The sequence below is a fragment of the Triticum dicoccoides genome, chromosome 7A, assembly GCF_002162155.2.
Source record: "Triticum dicoccoides isolate Atlit2015 ecotype Zavitan chromosome 7A, WEW_v2.0, whole genome shotgun sequence".
Classification (NCBI taxonomy): domain Eukaryota; kingdom Viridiplantae; phylum Streptophyta; class Magnoliopsida; order Poales; family Poaceae; genus Triticum; species Triticum dicoccoides.
The window spans coordinates 515018369-515040205 of record NC_041392.1 but is presented as its reverse complement, the minus strand read 5'-3'; positions in this window follow the sequence as shown (position 1 = coordinate 515040205).

Sequence of the window (21837 nt, the reverse complement as noted above, 5' to 3'; positions counted from 1 at the left end):
ATAATTTTTGCATCCGAGCTCCGTTTTGGACCATCTATATATTTATTCCCATCGGCTTGAAGAGAGTCATCCAGTGGTGACATGAAATCGTGAATTTGACATCTTCTCATTATAGGCTCAAGTTACTCTTTGTGATCATGTCATTTTTAAGCGTCAACATAACCGCCGCGCCGCCGCTGTCCTGTCGCAGCCTTGTCTCTGCCGCGAGGCTGTCCTGTTTGAAACACCCCGTCGCCGTAAGTCGCCGGTGCCGCCTCGTCTTGCTTTGGATTTGAAGCCGTCATCCCCGCGGCCTTAGCAACCGCCTGATGCATTCACTTCTAACGTGATCTACCGCCGACGGCCATTGACCAACTGCTGCTGTGAGCCGCCAAGCGCCACGGCCTCACCTGCGAGTCGCCGCTCCCGCTGTCATGATGAGATGCCGCTGACTGAGGGCCCCGACTGCGCTTGTGAGCTGCTGTCCATCTCAGCTACGATGGTGAACCGACATGCTTGTCCAGAAACCAAAGCTGATCATCGTTCCAACTGCAAGTTGATCAAAGCTAAAAGCAATCAGATCTAGTACTGTCTCCCTCCGATCGGACACGACTTCAAGTGCTTAAAAAGGAAGAAAAGGGGTTTGGACGGGGTAGAATCCCTCAAGACCTGGACGTAGAGCCGCCGGACTCCGCCTGTGAACCGCCTCGGCCTCACCTCCGCGGCCCGGTCAGTGCCGTAGCCCGCCCCGTCCGACGCCGCCTAACCAACCATGCTTTGAGCCGGCCACACTGCCGAGTTGCCGTCCGCCTGCCTAACTCGCCGCCACGACCTGCTGAGTCGCCTCCGCCTTGCGGGTTTTCAAAACTCCAAACTGGCCATGGCTTCGGCATCGGGTCTCTTCTCGCCTCCAACCCGTCAGCTCTGCCGTGATTGCCGCTTCTGGCGACCTGGCCGAGAGCCGCCGTCTTCGCCCGCGGATCAACAGGTCGTCATGGCTCACCCCGTCGGGTCTCCTCCACTGATGCGGTCTTGCCGCCTTGCCGGTTTCACCTGGCTGTTTCAATCCGCCACCGCGGACCAGCCTCTGAGTCGCCGCGCGTCATTTGCGCCGCCTTGAGCCACCACGCCGCGCCACTAGCTCGCCACCACTGCTGGGTCTGCGTGCGTCGGCTGCTGCCGGGTCTCCTCCGACCCACCACTAGTCGCTGTGCCTGCGCACCTGGCTCCTCCGAATTCGACCAGGGCTCGGCCAATGATGTGATCTGCCATGGCCCTGCGTCTCTGCCTTCGGGTGGCCGTTCTGAGCCGTCACTTTGACGTGCCGCCAAGTCGTTACTGCTGCTCACCGTCGTCTCGCCGGGCCTCTTTCCTACATCTCGCAGCAAAGTCGAGCTGCCGCCTCGCCTCCGTCGCTGGGGCACACACTTCGTGCGGCTCCGTGAGCCGTCGGCCTCTGTCAAAATTGCTCTCGTACCTTACCAATTGGTCAAACATGAGAGTACCAAGTCAACATATGTACGGGCTTCTTCAAGTCCTTCATGTGCTCGCTCCAAAGAACAAATTTATCTCCGCGTCCACAGTCGGCTTCCGGCGTCATCGCGTCCATGTCCAGTGCTGCCGCGTGAACGACCGGTCTCTAGCATCCTCGGTTTGTGACAAGCCACCGTCACCTCGAGCCACCTGACCGCCCCGGTCCCGTGTCTGCTGCGCCGGATTGAGCCGCCCAGGCCTCACTTTAAGTCGCCGCCAGATCCCTGCTGTGCACCTCTCCCTTGCTGTGAGAGCCGCCCCGTTGCCGTGAGTCGCCGGCGCCGCCTGTTTACCATTGAACCGGATGTTACAGCGGTCACCGTCGCCTCCCGTCTGAATCGCCATCGCGCCTCATCTCCACATCATCTCTCTGGAAGAACTGCCGTGGCTGTGTTGAGCCGCTCCTGTCACGCGACGAGCCACCCTGTTGTTGTTGATCCGCCGGCGCGCCGTTCCTCCACCCAGGAGAGCCGCCCTTGCAGTGTAATGGGCTCTGTTCCGCCGGTGACATTTCCTTGAAGACCGCCGAGGGCGTGACCCGACCGGCACCCCCGTTGAGCTGCCGCTGCTCTCCGCTTTTGATGTGACCCCGCATTGCTGAGCCGTCCCTGCATAACCTCTGTCTGGGCCTCGCGCCGCCCTCGTCGAAGCAGGGGTTGAGCTGCTACCTCCATCTATGTAACCCGCCAAGGGGGTACGACTTATTTAAAAAACTGGATGGAGGCATGGTTATATGTTTGGACGTAAAGGCCATCATTTGGTAAAATTGCTGCGCAATCATTTCGTCCGAAAAAGACACCAGGTGATATCTTTCCTCGGTATTTTACGAGCATATTAATTTATCCAAGAACAATTACTCTGGTTTGTAATATTTTTACGCAGGAGGACTATTACAGGAAAAAGGGATGGTGTTGTACCGTGAATGCATGTTCGGCTGCCACGCGGCTTCACGGACACGCGTGTCGCGGTCCAGTTTATATCAATGTGCCGGCCAACTCACCCATCGGCACCACCTTACAACGTCATGGACACTCGCCCGTCCACCCTCACGGCCGGTTCATGCGTACGCGCTGGCCTACAGCACAGAAGACAACTTGCTCGTCCGTACTGGCTTACAACGCTGCGGCCAACTCATCAGTCTGCTCCCGCGGTCGACTTGCCCGTGATTAACTTCAACTTCACCATAGTGAACACCAACTCTGCGGCGGATAATTTCCGACCTAACATATCAGGTGAAATCCATACAGTATATTTTTATATAACATATTGCTTTCTTTAAGAGCGATTACTCTGTCTTGTGAGGTTCTCCAATGCAGGACAAGTTATATCACTGAGCTGTTGAAGGACTCATACTGGTTTATATCACGGGCAAATATGGAGAGTCTCAAGCCAACTCCTCAAGTAGTCTTAAGACTTGGGGGCTACAATGACATGACTCGGGAACTCCGGGTCACTGGAGGGAATGATAACCCGGTTCCGGAGGACACCACCATATTTATGAAAATTTAAAGACCGTCAGAAAATTGTCGGTTCAACATAAAGATTCCGGTTTAAAATCCGGTTCAAAAGACATTTTTCTCCTACAAGGCTTTGAAGCTCTCAAAACTGGTTCAAACATCCGGCTCAAGATAAATTTGTCTCTTACAAAGCTTTTAAGCTCTCAAATCCGGTTCAAACATCCGGTTCAAGGACAATCTATCTCCCACAAAGTTTTGAAAGCTTTCAAATCTGGTTCAAAGTTCCGGCTCAAAAGAATTAATCTCTCGCAAGATTCGAGTTCTTAAAGGTTGCCAAAGAGAACTTGTTGCCATGATGTGCGGTTCAAACATGGATATCCTGTCTTACGGCTTACCTTATTATGGTCGCTTCGGGGCTTCCTGTTCAAACATAGGTTGTATTCGAACCAAAGAGAACATAGCTGTCGTAACCCTTTTGATGTGCAAAGCCAAACTCACTAGGGGGCTTCTTGATCGTATCCGAATCATAGCTTAACTCCTTTTGGGTCCGACTTGGATCATATTCGAATCAGGGTCGTTAAAAACCTCTCAAGGTCATTTGGGGGCTTCCTGTTCAAACATAGGTCATATTCGATCCAAAGAGAACATAGATGTCGGTACCCCCTTGATCGGCGCAACGACAAAGCCACTGGGGGCTACATGATCGTATTCGAATCCTAGCTTAACCCCTTTGGAACGGTTTACTGATCGTATTCGAATTAGAAACCTCGATTTTTATTTGGTTTAAGTTTTTGCAAACAATCTTTTGGGTTTTGAGACTTTTTGCTCATATCTGAAGCATATAAGTGTGGTTTCGTTTAAACCCGGCTTGGCTTTGGACAATAAGTCGCCAGCATGTGACAATCATCATATATTTGGAAGTATTAGCTTCTAAGGATTGGGTTATCACCCTTACTGCATAGTCATGTAAACCGGCAGTACAAATTAAATATCACAATGGTTATATGTGGGATATTATGATCCGCCATGTGGTAAATCGCCAGGGGATCTTGTGATTTACTTATGTGCAGGATAAGACTACATTTGAGTAGTTACCCACCCTAGCTTTTGACGTTAAGTCGCCAGGGCATATGTTGTTTAAACTCTGTGCAGGATTTACAGAGCTATGACTTACATAAATGATTAAGTTCCAGCCCATCATCAAAGATTGAAATTGGTGTCTCAAAAGGGTTATCAATTCTTGATTTTCTCAAAGGCTATAAGCCGCCGGGTTATAAAAATTCTGGCTTACAATGGAGGCATATTAAATTGCCATTGGCCAAGAGCCGCCGGGTATTTAAACTCCGGATTTACTTGTCAACAGATAAGGTATTTAAAGTCGCTTTGGCGCAATGGTTATTGTTTTATCAATGGATATCATTTACTCTACAAATGGAAAGAATAGTCCCAAGTTACTGCAGGCTTACAACCCGGCACTTGGGAGCTACATTATTCAGTTTGAGATTATATCAAATATGCAAGTCCCATGTCACTGCCAGCATGCACCATGGCACTTGGGGGCTAATGCAAAAACAATTTTACTGGCCTTATTGAAGACCCGACTCATCACATCATAATGAGTCGGCTCTTGGGGGCTACCAATTGCTCCTGTCAACAATTCAAGGTACACACATTTTATTCCATTATATTGAAGGGTCCACTGCTCAGTTGGTAAAGCACAAAGCTCTTAACCTTGTGGACGTGGGTTCAAGCCCCATGATGGGGGTTACATCATATGATGTTCTTTTCAAAAGAAGTATATATAAAGTCCCAGCTCAATATTATCTTACTGAGCCGGCCCTTGGGGGCTACACGTTGTTGTTCAAGTCTATATGATCATATTTATAAAGTCCCTGCTCATTATTGCATAATGACCCGGCCCTTGGGGGCTACACTGGTTGTAGTTTTTTATGAGTATAAAGGCAATTACAAGTCCCAGGTTGCTGCAAGCATGACAACCCGGCACTTGGGGGCTACATATATGGAGTATTCAGTCTTTACTAGTGACTAAGATAAACAACATGGATTTCTTCAAAGTGGCAGTATTTATATTGAAGCAAGTCTTAAGTCATCACTTTGTTTCTGCTCAAGACTTGGGGCTACAGGTAATATGGATATAAGGGAGAAAAATCTTCAAATTCTCAGTTTTGAGTAAACCAGATTGACCCGGCGTCACCAATAACTATGATCCGGCGTCGGCAACAATTATGACCCGGTGCTATCAATATTTACAAACCGGATATTTTGGCAATGATAAACCGGCAAGTTGTACAAGCCGACTGAAAGTCAGATGAGTTTTTCAAGACCAATATTTTTTAAGCCGACGCTTTGGAAGCCGATTCAAGTAGATTGTTTATTACAATATTTCTCTATAAAATACCAATATCTACAAATTGGCTCTGAAGCTGGGCTATTGACCCGGATTTCTCAAAAGAAGTATTTGGATTTTTGCATTGGCAAGGTTTGGACATATCTGTTAAAAGAGATTTGCTATAAGATCTTTGAGTATGCATCCAGGAGGAAATTATAAGGACTTAAAGATGATCAGGTGCCGGTTCAGGAAAATATTTAACCCAAAGCACAACCTATCAAGTTTGTTCTTGTGTTTATTTTACAGGATCAGTTTAACATGGATAAATCCAAATTAAACTGGGGGCTAATGTCGGGGATATACCCCGCGGTATGACCCGGCCTAAATCATGACCCGGCCGGGCTTGGCGACTCACGAGAAACTTGGCTAGAGCTTGGCAACTCACTGGTGATCCTCCCGGACATGGCGGTTTACATGTAACCCACCTGGACACTGTGACTCACTGGAGACCCGGCGGGCGGATCAGACGGATGACAAGGCCCAAGGCCCAACAGGCCGGCTTATACTCTGGTGGGCCGGCTTAAGAGGAAAGGGATGACGAATATTTCCTTTATGAGGAAGCAAGACCCGGACTTGTATTTAACTTATGAGAAAGGATAGACTAGTCCTAGTCCTACTAGGACTCCACATGTAACCCGCCCCTTCAATATATATAAGGAGGGGCAGGGCTCCCCAAAGGGAGAGAAGAAAAACAATCTCTAGGGCTAGACACAAAGGGGGAGCCAGCTTATGCGGCGACTCTCTCATGAGCATAATGAGATCTAGCCACAAACAGCATGTAGGGCTATTCCGGACGATGTTTCCCGGGGCCCGAAGCTGTCTAAATCCTTGTCTTATGTTGCGTCTCTCGTCCTGATCAACCCCTCTCAAGCTACCGCATAGATGCGTTGGCCTCGCGACTAAGTCCTGACACTAAGGACATATGCCGTGACAAATCCACGACACAAAGGCTCCACAATTAAGTCCTTTCACTAGGACATCTGCCGTGACAATTCCACGACACATTTCGACAATGGTAAAACAAGACCAGCTAAGCCGACTGATGTGCCGACAAATCCCGAGAGGAGTCGCACGTATCTCGTTCTCAGGGCACACCGGATAGTTCAAGCTACGAGTAAAACCATCCCTCAAGTTGCCCCGAGGTGGCCCTGCAGGTTGCCCATTTCGGACAAACACTCAGAGAAGCACTGGCCCGGGGGGTTTAAAATAAAGATGACCCTTGAGTCTACAGAACCCAAGGGAAAGGTATATGGTGGTAGGTAGGCAAATGGTAAAACCAAGGTTGGGCCTTGCCGGAGGAGTTTTATTCAAGGCGAACTGCCAAGGGGTTCCCATAACACCCAACCGCATAAGGAACGCAAAATCAAGGAACATAACACCGGTATGACGGAAACTATGGCGGCAAGAGTGGAACAAAACACCAGGCATAAGGCCGAGCCTTCCACCATTTACCAAGTATATAGATGCATTAAAGCAAATAAGAAATAATAATTATATCCCAACAATATCCATGTTCCAACATGGAACAAACTCAACTTCACCTGTAACTAGCAACGCTATAAGAGGGGCTGAGCAAAAGCGGTAACATAGCCAAACAACAGTTTGCTAGGAAGGTGGGTTAGAGGCTTGACATGGCAATATGGGAGGCATGATATAGCAAGTGGTAGGTAGCGCGACATAGCAATAGAACGAACAACTAGCAAGCAAAGATAGAAGTGATTTCGAGGGTATGGTCATCTTGCCTGCAAAGTTCTCAGAGTTGTCGAAAGCTTGATCCTCGTAAGCGTACTCAACAGGTTCCTCGTTCACGTACTCGTTTCTTGGCTCTACCCAAGGCAAGAACACAAGCAATGGAACAACAATCAATCACGGTGCAATGCACAAGGAACATGATGCAAAACATGGCATGATATGCAAGACATGATATGCAATGCATATGCGTGCTCCGGAAGGGAAAAAATAATCAAGGCATCAACTCGGCAAACCAAGTATGTTGCTGTAAAGATGAGATGATTTCGGTTGAAATCGATATAAAGATCACCGGAAACGGATGCACGGTTTGCAAATGGCAAGCAAAACAAGATTGATGCTATACTGCGATTAACAGCATGATGGCACTTAGAATGCAACAAGAAACTAAGCTACTGCACTCCAACATAGCAACAAAGCATATGGAAGTGATGTACAAGAGATGCTTGACAAATCATGAACACTGAGCTACGGCTAAATCACAATAAAACAGGTTCAAACAAGCATGGCAGAAGTGCAAAAGATATCAACTTCACAGAGAGTGAAAATACTAACATGTCAAAAATAACATCAGGAAGCAATATTTAGAGCAAGCAAACAACATGCTACAGGACCATATCATAGCAAACAAAGGCATGGCATGACACTACTAAATGCATAGAACAAAATTCCCTTACTGAACATGAGCCAAAAAGGCATAGAAGGTATGATGGCACCCATGTAAACATAGCAAGTTTTATTATCAGTTTCAGACTTAGCAGAAAAATAGAGCATGGCATAAACAGATTTATGATAGCAACTTTGCGAGCTCATTCCAATCACCACAAATCATCAAATTACAACATAAGCATACCAATAGCAAGATGACATGTTCATGAAGCTAACCATGGCAAGAGCAAGTTAATAGGATGCATGGATCACTAGCAACAACCATGGCAATATTGATTAACATGTTAACATTTTGCCAGGAACATTTTTATAGCAAAAGTAGAGCAATAAAGAGACATGCTAGAGAACTCCATATTTGCAATGAGGGGCATGAATGGATATATCATAACCACATGTTCAAAACATCCTCACTGAAGTATCGCAAAATAAGCATGGATCTCAATGTAGCATCAAGTTTACATGGCATCAAAATAACAGCAGGAAAAGGACAGCAAAATCCTAAGTCCCTGAAAACAGCAACATCACGGAGCCTAGTTTGCATGCTTGTTCTAGTCACCACATAGATCACAAAAATACAAGACTTGCACGTCTATAAATATGGCATGTTTTAGTTCAAAACACATGCACACCTCATGCTCATATGATGCACACATCAAATGCAACAAAAATGACAAATCACCATGATCTGATAAGTACTAGCAGCTAACATTTTATAGCACTCCTGCATCAATGAAAAAGGCATCATAATGAACAGTAACATGCATGGAAATGCTTCTAGCATGAATAGCTCAATGAGACGAACATTTCGACATATCATATGCATGATTTGGAGCCACGGTGACCGAGATACGACATGATGAACATGGCATGAAAATTACAAGGATCTCCGGGACTTAGTGAAATTTCACCTCGCGAAAAGTCAATGCGGGACGAGACTGAGCGGGACGGAGGGATCAGGGTCGCGGGACAGCGTTTGGTTGACGGGGGTGGTGGATCTCGTCCCGATCCCGGGGGACCTCGCCGGAGTTGGCCGGGGACGACGAACTCCGGCCAGATCCGGTGCGGCGGCGGCGGGGGACGGAGGGCGGCGCCGGCGGAGGGCGGCGGCGGCGCCTGTGATGCGTGGTGGCGGCGGCAGGTACGGGCGGTGGAGACTACCGGCTCGGCGGGGGCCCGAAGCGGGCTGAGCAGGCCGGTGCGGCGGGCGACGGCGTCTTGCCACGTGGCGGGTTCTGGTTAGACGGGGCACGGCGGCGGACGCATCTGGCGCCGTCCGGACGTGTCCGGCGCGGAGAAAGGAGCGGGGCTAGGGTTTGGACCCGGATTTTCGGGGAGGGGCGTATATTTATAGGTAGAGGGAGTTTGGAGTGTCCAAATGAGGTGCGGGTTTTGCCCACACGATCGTGATCCGACGATGGAGGACATGGAGGTGGTTTAGCTGGGTTATTGGGCTGTTTTGGAGGGGTGTTGGGCTGCAACACACAAGGGGCTTTTGCGGTTACCCGGTTAACCGTTCGGGCATCAAACGGCCTCCAAATGGAACGAAATTTGACAGGCGGTCTACTGGTGGTGTACCAAGGCCACTTGACAAATCTCGTCCCATTCCGAGAATGTTTTTCTCCCGCTCATGAAAAGAGACAAGAGGGATGCGCCGGTGCATGTGGGAGTGTCGGATTACGAAACGGACAACGGGGAAAAGGTTTGGACGCATGAGACGAACACTTATGCAAATGCGATGCACATGATGACATAATATGAATGCATGACATGAACAAAATGCAAAACGAAAGACAAAACCCAACTGTCGGTGTCAAAACCGGTGGATCTCGGGTAGGGGGTCCCGAATTGTGCGTCTAGGCCGGATGGTAACAGGAGGCAAGGGACACGAAGTTTTACCCAGGTTCGGGCCCTCTCGATGGAGGTAAAACCCTACGTCCTGCTTGATTAATATTGATGATATGGGTAGTACAAGAGTAGATCTACCGTGAGATCAGAGAGGCTAAACCCTAGAAGCTAGCCTATGGTATGATTGTTGATGTGTATGTTGTCCTACGGACTAAAACCCTCCGGTTTATATAAACACCGGAGAGGGTTAGGGTTACATAGAGTCGGTTACAATGGTAGGAGATCTGAACATCCGTATCGCCAAGCTTGCCTTCCACGCCAAGGAAAGTCCCTTCCGGACTCGGGACGGAGTCTTCAATCTTGTATCTTCATATTCTAGGAGTCCGGCTGAAGGTATAGTTCGGCTATCCGAACACCCCCTAATCCAGGACTCCCTCAGTAGCCCCTGAACCACGCTTCAATGACGACGAGTCCGGCGCGCAGTTTGTCTTCGGCATTGCAAGGCGGGTTCCTCCTCCAAGTACTTCATAGAAGATTTTGAACACAAAGATAGTGTCTGGCTCTGCAAAATAAGTTTCCACATATTGCCATAGAGAGAATAATATTTACACAAATCTAATCTGCTGACGTATTCCGTAGCGTGACACACCACGGCCAAGCCTTTATCCGAGTCGTTTCATTATCCCCCCTCAGCGCGTCATGCGAGGCGGTTTCCTTGGCACTCTTGTCAAAGCAGAGATCGTGTCCCCTTATTCCGGGATTCTCATCAATATGGGCGTGGGTAACCCAACCGCTTCTAGGACTCTTAGATCATAGGCAAGTCCAAACGGACACGGAGAGGACGCTCGATATCCACCCTCTTTATAAAGGGACGAGGCCTTTTATTTTTCCCTCCTGTGCTCAATCGAATCCTTCCCCCACCTCAAGCTCAAACGCCCAAAGTTCAGGTCAGGTGCTCCAAACCTTCAGTCATGTCCGGATCTAGCCTTCAAGGCCGATGGGTGCCTTCTTCCGTCACGGAAGAAGACGTCAAAAAGTTGAGGGAGGCCAGATATCTGACCGCCGAGATTCTGCATCGGCTGCCTCCCCGGGGGCAGGCCGTCCCCTCCCCCGAACCCAGCGAGAGCGTCGTGTTCGTCTCCCACTTCCTCCGAGGTCTAGGCCTTGCATTGGATCCTTTTGTCAGGGGCTTGATGTTTTACTATGGGCTAGATTTCCATGATCTAGCTCCGGACTCCTTTCTTCATATCATGACATTTATTGTTGTGTGCGAGGCCTTCCTCCGGGTTACCCCTCACTTTGGCCTATGGCTCAAGACCTTTGAAGTAAAACTGAGGATGATCGAGGGGCAACATGCGGAGTGTGGAGGCGCCTCAATACACAAGATGACGGGAGTTGCATGGCCCAAAGGTTCCATTCCAGAGGTGTCTGAATTGTGGCAACAGGTGTGGTTCTACATCACGGCTCCTAGAAGTGCCAAGTGGGCGGCCGCCCCTGTCTTCCGCCCAGGCCCTCCACCACCGCTGATGTCATGGATTAGCAGAGGATTGAGCTGGGGTCCGGCCAAGGACGTGCCTATACTGCAAAGCCGCATTCAAGATCTCTTTAATGGAGATTTCAGTTTGGTCGCGGTAACACAAGTTATGTTGGTTCGTTAAGTCCAGCCTTGCAAATGCCGGCCTCTTCTCTTGTGGGAGTTCAATCCCGAGGGACCGCGCGCCATTCGAAATTTCCTCGGCCTGACGCACGAGGAGATGTACAAGTTTTTCTTCGGACCTCAAGTGGAGTGTCCGGAAATTACCCGGGACGTGGGCCTGAGTAGCAACCGTGCCGCCGAGCAGGTAAGGCATCTTCCGACCGAGCGTACTACCTCTCTTTTGATGCGAAGTTATTTCTGAGAGTTTGCTTTTTGACCAGGACTGGCTAACGAAGGCGAAGTTGATTCGGTGCTCGGCCCCCCTCCCTGAGGGTTTGGAAAATCCGATATTGGAAAAGATGCTCCAGACCGCACCTTGCCCGGAGCCCTTGAAGGAAAATGCGGGCGGTCGCGGGCCCCAAACGCTGGCCGCTCCAGCCGAGGGAGCGAGCGTCTTCACGAAGGAAGAAGACCAGAAGAGGAAAAGGATTGCGTCTGGGGATTCGGAAGCCGAAGCTTCGAAACGGGAGAAGAAGTCTCCCACAGAGGGTCCTACCCCCGGGGGGGGGGGGCGGTTGCCGCACAAAGTCCTCGGGGGGATCAATTCTCCCACGAGTCGTAAGTGACCCAAAATACCTTAATAGTACAGATATGTCGTATTTTCTTCTGAGAAGATAACCACTGCATGTATCTTTGCAGTTCGGGCCTTAGCCCCTCTCAAATGAGCTCGTCTTCGGGGGATCTTCTTCCAGAGATGATGGAGAGCAAAACGACTCCTCCGGACTCCTCCACTCCGGAAGCGGGCGACCCTGAAGTGTCGTCACGGAGGGCCTCTCCGAGTCCGGCGAGGCCAAAAGATAATCCCGTCGACCCTCGAAGTTCCCAGTGTCCGGCTCCCGAAGAGAGCAGACAAACGAGTCCGACACCATCTAGTGTGCGGTCGGATGTTCTGAGGGAGTTGGTGGGGCAAGCGGCCATCTCAGATGAACACCGTGTGCTGATGAATAGGGTGATGGAGAGAATCTTGTCCGCCGAAAGCGGATTGCATAAAGCTTTTATGAGTCTACTGACAGGTTTTGAGGTACGTAAAATAATGTATGATAGTCCTGCACATGCTAAGTGTGCCTTGTGTAGATAGTAGCCCCTGAGACTCTGGTTGTCGTTGGGAACGACGACGATCAGAGGATCATAATCCCAGGTAGTAACCATACTGTTTGTATGAGCAGGTGATGGAAGCTCCGGTGGCTAGCCGGACTAGCGAGTTTGCCCATTTAAAACGGCAGTTGGATGCGGCAGACGCCGACATCGAGCTTGTTAACAAAAGGCTTGACGAGGCGCAGGGTAAGTGTTATTATCTGGTAAACACCGCATAGTAAGAGCAGCATGAAGCCAGTATATTTAACATGTTATTACTGCAGATGGAGCTGCCACTGTTGAAATCTTGCGGGCGGAACTTGCCCGAGCCAAGAAACAAGCAAGATTGGGTAATGCGGCTGCTTTGAAGGCGGCCGAAGAGTTGCGAGCCGAGAAGGCCGCGCATGGCGAGAGCCGGGATAAGATGGCCAATATGGCCGTAGAATTAAAATCCGCCATCGACCGTTGCCGGGCTCTTGAAAAGGAAAACCAGGCGAAGGCATCGGACCTTGAGAAGGTTGCTGCAACGGGAAAAGACCTCTGCTCTGCTATGAGGGCAAAGAAGGAGGAGCTGCAGAAGCCGGGGATATTGTAGCCGGGAAATCCTTTATGCTGCAGAGGAAGTTCGGAGATCCACGGTATGCCCCTCTGGATTGGCTGTGGAGTTCGGAGGATGCGTATATGGATTTGGCGGCGAGCGCTGCTGATGCGGCCAAGTACTTCAAGGGTCAGACGGACCGTGAAGTGGACCAGCTGTTTTGGACACAATTCCATTCTCCCAAGCGTCCACTTTCGTTGTCTGACCAACTAGCCAAATGGGCCGAACTAAATAGGTTGTCCGGACTCGCCATGAGGTCTGTTGTGGATCAGCTATGGCCGGAAAGGCTAAAACCGAATAGCTATTTTGGCTTGGTGCAGCAGTTCCTTGACGTGGTGCCGCGCATTAATGCGATGAAGAGGTCGGCGTGTATAGAAGGCGCACGAATGGCCTTTGCCCGTGCTAAAGCATTCTGGGCGGAGATGGATGCTACCACTGTTGCAGCGCAGGATTCGGCCATAGGTCGAAGGGCTGCTGAGCACTACTTTGAGGAAGTTCTTGAGGGTGCTCGTTTGATAGAGACCCAGTGCTCAAAAAATATTATGTTTGAGTGACATGTAATCTCATTGTAAGAGAAATGCTTTTATAAATTTTCATAAGGCTACTTTTATACTTTTGCCTGAAAGTAATGTGATGCCTCCTGGGCGGCCGTTTATGTATACATGTGTATAACCTGAAAGATTGCAGTCGTCGGCTTCAACCCCCACGCATATAATGCGGAGGTGTTCGCAGAAACACGCGTTCACACTTAACCCAACGTCTTGGTCCTATTAAGGAGGTGATAGCAGAGCGAGCGAGGCTACCGGACTATAATGCTTTAACACTTTCACTTAGCCATAGGAGTTTGACAGTGGGGCTACTAGATAGCCCCTGGTGGCTCCGCACTCTCCCGATCCCGGGGTGCGTATATGCCTGGCCGGAAAGCGGCCCTTCGTTAAGGCGGAGGAATTCTAACATTCCCATGGGTCATCGAGTGGTTGACCAGTCTCACGCTAGATCATGACAGTCAGTTTTTGGCTTTCTCTACTGAGGTGCTCGTCCGGATGAACCAGGGCACAATCGCAGTAGTTCTCCTGGTGCTACCTTAGCCGGTAAAGCGGAACGTAAGGCACCAAAACACAGGAGCCGGGCAAACCCAACATTTGACCAAAGGCAATGATTCGGAGCTGATGCATATAGGGCCAAACTCGCGACGCCAAACACTCCCTAAGGTATTCGGTCTTTGTGGTATAAACCGGGCCTAAATAATGGACTTTGTAAGAAGCCCCTTATGTCCAGGTACGTGCATTGGTCTAGCGTGGCCACATGCCAATACATCAACATCCTTCTCAACGGTGGATATGTATCAACAAGAGACAATAAAAAGGTTTACGCAGGGTCTTAATCTAAAAAGAATCCTTGGAGCGGGTCCCTGCTGCACGTCTGCGCCTGTGTCTCCATTGTGCCGTAACCTGGACGGGTGTGGCACGATGATCGTCTGTAAAAGAGAGGAATTTAGGTGAAAAAGGTTGTCGTGCAAAAAAGATAATTAAAGAAACTATGCCTATTTAAAATGAGGAGGAATGGCCACATGTCTGCGCGCGTTGAGCCCCTTGTAAGTAGGGGTGTGACCATTTATTCGGTATAAGTAGCGGCGCCGGACTCGATTAGTTGTGTCTGAGGTCTTGACGACCTATGGGGCACTTTGGCTAGTCCGGGCGCCTTTAGTGTGTGGCTGCCAAGGCAGCCTCACTCTCTTCGGCGCGCAGAGATCGCTTGATATTTCCGTGCACTGAAATGATGTCGTGTGGACCGGGCATCTTGAGTGTGAGGGAGGCGTAGTGTGGTATTGCATTAAAGCGAGCGAAAGCTTCGCGCCCGAGCAGTGCTTGATAGCCACTTTGAAACGGAGCGATGTGGAAGGTTAAATGCTCACTACGGAAGTTATCGGGGGAGCCGAATATAACTTGTAGTGGGAGGGAGCCCGTACAACAAGCCCCTGGGCCTGGCGTTACTCCTTTGAAGGTAGTATTGCTATGGCGAATTTGTGTTGGGTCTAACCCCATCCCGCGGATTGTATCCTGGTATATTAGGTTTAGGCTGCTGCCGCCGTCCATCAAGACTCGTGTGAAGTGATATCCGCCAATTACTGGGTCTAATACCAAGGCATCCCATCCTGCGTGTCGGATACTTGCTGAGTAATCGCGATGGTCGAAAATGATCGGTTGAGACGACCATTGGCAAGACTTCGCGGTGACAGGCACTTGGGTATATTTTCCTAGGGGTGCCGTATTGTTTTTTTCCTTGATTATGTGTAGCACGTTTACTGTTTTGACTTCTGGTGGGAATTTCTTTTGTTCCCCAGTGTCTTGCTTGGGAGGCTCGTCCTCGTCTTCACTTGGTGTATCCTCCCCCTTGTGTACGGCGTTGAGCTTGCCGGACTGCTTGAAGACCCAACATTCTCTGTGGGTATGATTAGCGGGCTTGCTAGGGGTACTATGTATCTGACATACCTAGTCCAGAATTTTGTTGAGGCTGGACGGTTCATCCCTGGTGCCTTTAGTGGCGGCTTTTGACCTGGCCGGGAGCTTTTGAATCCGGCATTTACTGTCATGCCCTTCGTGTTGTCTTCTTTATTCCGGCGTTTGCTATTGCTGTTGCGCCGTGATTTCCCGTTTCCATCTCTAACTTCAGATGTACTGGGGTCGCTGGTGCTGCATCTGGCTAGCCAGCTATCCTCACCCGCGCAAAAGCGGGTCATGAGGTTTGTTAATGCGGCCATCGTTCTCGGCTTATTTTGGCTGAGGTGTCTGGCGAGCCATTCGTCACGGACGCTATGCTTGAAAGCTGCCAAGGCTTCGGCGTCCGTACAGTCAACAATCTGGTTCTTTTTAGTGAGAAACATGTTCCAAAGCTTTCGGGCTGACTCTCCAGGCTGTTGAGTTATATGACTCAAATCATCCGCATCCGGAGGTCGGACATAAGTTCCTTGAAAATTTGCCCGAAAGGCGTCTTCGAGCTCTTCCCAACTTCCAATGGAGCTTTCGGGGAGGCCTTTGAGCCAGTGACGAGCTGGCCCTTTGAGCTTGAGGGGTAAGTGTTTGATGGCGTGGAGATCATCTCCTCGAGCCATATGGATATGAAGGATATAGTCCTCAATCCAAACCCTAGGGTCTGTTGTCCCATCGTATGCCTCTATGTTTACGGGCTTGAATCCCTCTGGAAATTCATGGTTCAGCACCTCATTGGTGAAACATAGGGGGTGTGCGGCACCCCTGTAACTGGGTGTACCACATTGTTCTGATGCTTGTTGTGTTGCATTGTATGCTGGGGCGCGCTTGCGTGGTCCATAGATGGATCTTGTTGCGCCGTCCTTTGGGTGCGAGCCCTCGCGTGGGTCGCGTGTTGTATTGTGAACGGCATTGTATGTCGTTCTGTGTTGATAGAGGGGTCGTCTATCCGACCAGGTGGTTGCTTTGATATTTGGTTGTGGGGGGTTGGAGGCCTCCTCATCGAATTCGGGTAGCAGCTTCCGCTTTGGGTAGCTCTTTGAGGGGCGATCGTCGTCGTACATTGCTGATGTATTAAGTGTTTTACTCCATCTGAATTGGAGTTCATTTTGCGCGGCCTTGAGCCTTCGCTTCTGCTTTTTAAGGCTCCTTGCGGTGGCAACGAGCCTTTCACGGGCATTCTGATGCTCCGGGTGCCTGTCCGGCGTTATGTCGTCCGGACCATTATCCCTGATAGGATTTGTTTGTTTGGTTTCGATATCCGAATTGCCGTTGTCCGGCAGCGGTTCACCCTGCTCCAGCGCTGGGTCTGTGTGATCGCTATTTCTGTCGAGGCGGGATTTGGGGCGATGCTTGCATCGCCGTTTTGACTACTTTTGGAGGGAACAGGCCTTCGGTGCGACCTTCCGCTCCTCGTCGTCATCTTTTGGTGCGTCCACCGTGTATACGTCATATGACGAGGTGGCGTTCCAGGGCCCAACAGGCGCTGGTTCTTCATTGTCTCCTTCATCGGCGTCCATACCGTCGATGTCTTCGGAGTCAAAGTCGAGCATGTTGGTTAAATCGTCGACACTGGCTACAAAGTGGGTGGTGGGTGGGCTTTGAATTTCTTCATCGTCCGTACTCCAACCTTGCTGGCCGTAGTCCGGCCAGGGCTCTCCTGATAAAGAGAGAGACTTTAGTGACTTCAGGATATCGCCGAAAGGCGAGTGCTGAAAGACGTCCGCGGCCGTGAACTCCATGATCGGCGCCCAATCGAATTCGATCGGCAGGGGCGCGGAGGGTTCGGAGTCCGGAGAAGAGTCCGGCTTCGTGGAGTCATGAGTCTCGTAGAGTACGGGGCTGGTGTTCGGCTCAATCGCCGTTGGGATCACAGCCCCCGAGGTGGCGTCCAACCGCCCATCCTCGATCGGTGCGGCTGGCTCCGAACTAAGGGTCGAAGCCGACGCGGGTGCGGCCTCCAGGGCACTGTTCGGCGGCAGAGCTAGATCATGCTCGTCGTGACAGTGCGGCGCGCTCGGCGGTGGTTCGAGTCCGTCAAAGATCAAGTCCCCGCGGATGTCAGCCGTGTAGTTTAAATTTCCGAATCTGACCTGACGGCCAGGGGCGTAGCTTTCGATCTGCTCTAGATGGCCAAGTGAATTGGCCCGCAGTGCGAAGCCGCCAAAGACGAAGATCTGTCCGGGGAGGAAGGTCTCACCCTGGACTGCATCGCCATTGATGATCGTAGGAGCCATCGGGCCTGACGGCGACGACACAGAGGAACTCTCAATGAAAGCACCAATGTCGGTGTCAAAACCGGCGGATCTCGGGTAGGGGGTCCCGAACTGTGCGTCTAGGCCGGATGGTAACAGGAGGCAAGGGACACGAAGTTTTACCCAGGTTCGGGCCCTCTCGATGGAGGTAAAACCCTACGTCCTGCTTGATTAATATTGATGATATGGGTAGTACAAGAGTAGATCTACCGCGAGATCAGAGAGGCTAAACCCTAGAAGCTAGCCTATGGTATGATTGCTGATGTGTATGTTGTCCTACGGACTAAAACCCTCCGGTTTATATAGACACCGGAGAGGGTTAGGGTTACATAGAGTCAGTTACAATGGTAGGAGATCTGAACATCCGTATCGCCAAGCTTGCCTTCCACGCCAAGGAAAGTCCCTTCCGGACACGGGACAGAGTCTTCAATCTTGTATCTTCATAGTCCAGGAGTCCGGCTGAAGGTATAGTTCGGCTATCCGAACACCCCCTAATCCAGGACTCCCTCACCAACCACGAAGGGAATCTCATAACTTAAAGCCGAAAATGGCAAGAGTCGGAGTTACAAATATGGCAAGTTACATTCGGGGTGTTACAACCACCCTCTTCAGCCATCGGTTGGTGGGGATGAGGTCCTCTGCCCCTCTACGCCAGCGACGACCTACGCACCACCACCGGCTCTATCCCACTCCGTCTTCATTATCTTGTCAACTTGATGGATATCAGTTAGCAACATATGACACACGATCAAAGCTAACAAGTAGGACATCATCTATGCTCATTGAACACAGCTTACAATCATCACTATTAACACATGATTTGTGCTACTCTGATCAATGCTTACAGTTATCAGTGCTGACACTGATTGTTGGGAACGTAGCATGCAATTTCAAAAAAATTCCTACGATCATGCAAAATCTATCTAGGAGATGCATAGCAACGAGAGGGGGATAGTGTGTCCACGTACCCTCGTAGACCGAAAGCGGAAGCGTTAGGTTAACGCGGTTGATGTAGTAGAACGTCTTCACGATCCAACCGATCTAGTACCGAACGTACAACACCTCCGAGTTCAGCACACGTTCAGCTCGATGACGTCCCTCGAACTCTTGATCCAGCAGAGGGTCGAGTGAGAGTTCCATCAACACGATGAGGTGGTGACGGTGATGGTGATGTGATCCACGCAGGGCTTCGCCTAAGCACTACCACGCTATGACCGGAGGAGTAAATTGTGGAGGGGGGCACCACACACGGCTAAGAGAACAATTGATGTGCCTTTGGGGTGCCCCCGCCCCCATATATAAAGGAGGGGAGGGGAGGTCGGCCGGCCCTAGGGGCGCGCCAAGTGGGGGAGTCCCACTAGGACTCCTAGTCCTAATCGGCTCCCCCCTTCCTTCCAACAGAGAGGGGGAAAGGGGAAAGAGGGGGGAGGGAGAAGGAAAGGGGGGACGTGCCCCCACCCCTTGTCCAATTCGGACTGCTATGGGGGGGGGGCGCCACCTCCTATGGCCTGCCTCCTCCTCTCCACTATGGCCCATGAGGCCCATTAACTTTCCCTGGGGGTTCCGGTAACCTCCCGGTACTCCGAAAAATCCCCGAACCTCTTCGGAACCATTCCGGTGTCCGTACATAACCTTCCAATATATGAATCTTTACCTCTCGACCATTTCGAGACTCCTCCTCATGTACGTGATCTCATCCGGGACTCCGAACAAACTTCGGTCACCAAAACACATAACTCACAATACAAATCGTCATTGAACGTTAAGCGTGCGGACCCTACGAGTTTGAGAACTATGTAGACATGACCGAGACACTTCTCCGGTCAATAACCAATAGCGGAACCTAGATGCTCATATTGGTTCCTACATATTCTACGAAGATCTTTATCGGTCAAACTGCAATAACAACATACGTTATTCCCTTTGTCATTGGTATGTTACTTGCCCAAGATTCGATCGTTGGTATCATCATACCTTGTTCAATCTCATTAGCGGCAAGTCTCTTTACTCGTTCCGTAATACATCATCCCGCAACTAACTCATTAGTCACATTGCTTGCAAGGCTTATAGTGATGTGCATTACCGAGAGGGTCCAGAGCTCTCCGATACTCGGAGTGACAAATCCTAATCTTGATCTATGCCAACCCAACAAACACCTTCGGAGACACCTGTAGAGCATCTTTATAATTATCTAGATACGTTGTGACGTTTGAAAGCACACACGGTGTTCCTCCAGTATTGAGGAGTTGCATAATCTCATAGTTAGAGGAATATGTATAAGTCATGAAGAAAGCAATAGCAATAACACTTAGCGATCATTATGCTAAGCTAATGGATGGGTCTTGTCCATCACATCATTCTCTAATGATGTGATCCCGTTCATCAAATGACAACACATGTCTATGGTCAGGAAACTTAACCATCTTTGATTAATGAGCTAGTCAAGTAGAGGCATACTAGGGACACTCTGTTTTTGTCTATATATTCACACATGTACTAAGTTTCCGGTTAATACAATTCTAGCATGAATAATAAACATTTATCATGATATAAGGAAATATAAATAACAACTTTATTATTGCCTCTAGGGCATATTTCCTTCACTGATCAGATCAAGCCACCACTCACATGTCCTACTTGCACCTACTATTTTTGGCATTCAGGTATGTCCTACTTGCATGCCACATGCACTCACGTACCCTAGCAACAAGCGCAAGAGGAGCACTAAGAACTAACAATAGTAGCAAGAATAGTAGTATATACACTAGTAACATCACTAAGAACTAACAATGTGGCAGTACAAAGTAACAATGTGCCACTACAAACTAACAATTTGGCAGTACAAAGTAACAATGTGGCATTAACACGATGCAAACTAACACTGCATTATGAACAATCTAGACATGTGGGATGAACAAAGTACACATGCACTCTGGTTCATGCCCAAAACAGTGGATTATGATCGAATCCGGTCGAATTGGATCGAATCAGGTCCAATGTACTGTCGACAATCTAATCTAACACACTTGGAACTACCATAAGAACCCTAAGAATGAAGCAAAGGGAGTTTGAGAGCTTGCAGTGGGGGTTGCCGGTGTAGTGTACGCCGGTCGTGGTGAAAAACCCGGCAGGAAGAGGGGTGCTGCTGCCGCCGATGAAGAGGACCCGACCATTCCGAGGGCCGCGACTGTGCACCTCGTCTTGCGCCGGCTCGAAGATGACACTAGCGTCCTGGAGCTCCCCTCCCCTTGCACCGGACGTAGAGGAGAAAACCCTCGTATGGGGGTAAAATACCCCATAAGAGGGGCCTGCAAAGGACGGCGCCGACAGGTATTGGATACCTGCCAGGTTTGGGCCGAAGAGAGGACCACCGGCTCCGGTGGCGGAGCTGGAGCGACCGGCGCCGACAATGCATTGGCCTGGGGCGGCGGCATGGTGCAGAAAGGGGAGGGAGCTCGCAGTGCCGTCGCCAGATCTACTTTGGCTGCGGAGAGGCCGGCAATCCACCTCTCTTGGATGGGATTGCTGCCGGTGATGACCGGAGTGGGTGGGGTGTAGCGCGATGGTAGCATGGCCATCGGAGAAACCGAACGAGCGGTGAGGTGAGAGAGAGTGGGTGTGAACCAGCGAGGGAGGTGGCAGGAGGGGCGTGGGGAGTTACAAACCACCGTGCCATCTCCGCGCTTCCTCAGGCGTGCAGGCGCTCGCCACGCGTGGCTCGAGCGAGCCTAGCTTGCAAACAATGGCCGATTCGGCCGTTCCTCTAGGGCCAGACCCAGGCCTGTTTTGAGGTTCATGCGGGCCACGAATCGCATGCGGCCCAGACAACCAAACGGGCCAAATTCTGCCCGCGTGGGTCTGGACAGACCTAATGCAGCCTATCAAACACATCCTATATGTGTGAGTGATGAAGATCGAAAGTCGGTACTCAATCAGCCTGGTCAATTGCTACAAGTATATGAGATAGGAGACTATAGGACATTGTAAATTCCGTTATGGGCAAAGAAAAAAGGAAGAAACTCGCCCGTGCCGCTCTCGTGGGCGGCATGGCGAACCCTAGCCGCCGCCGGCCAGCGGCCCTCG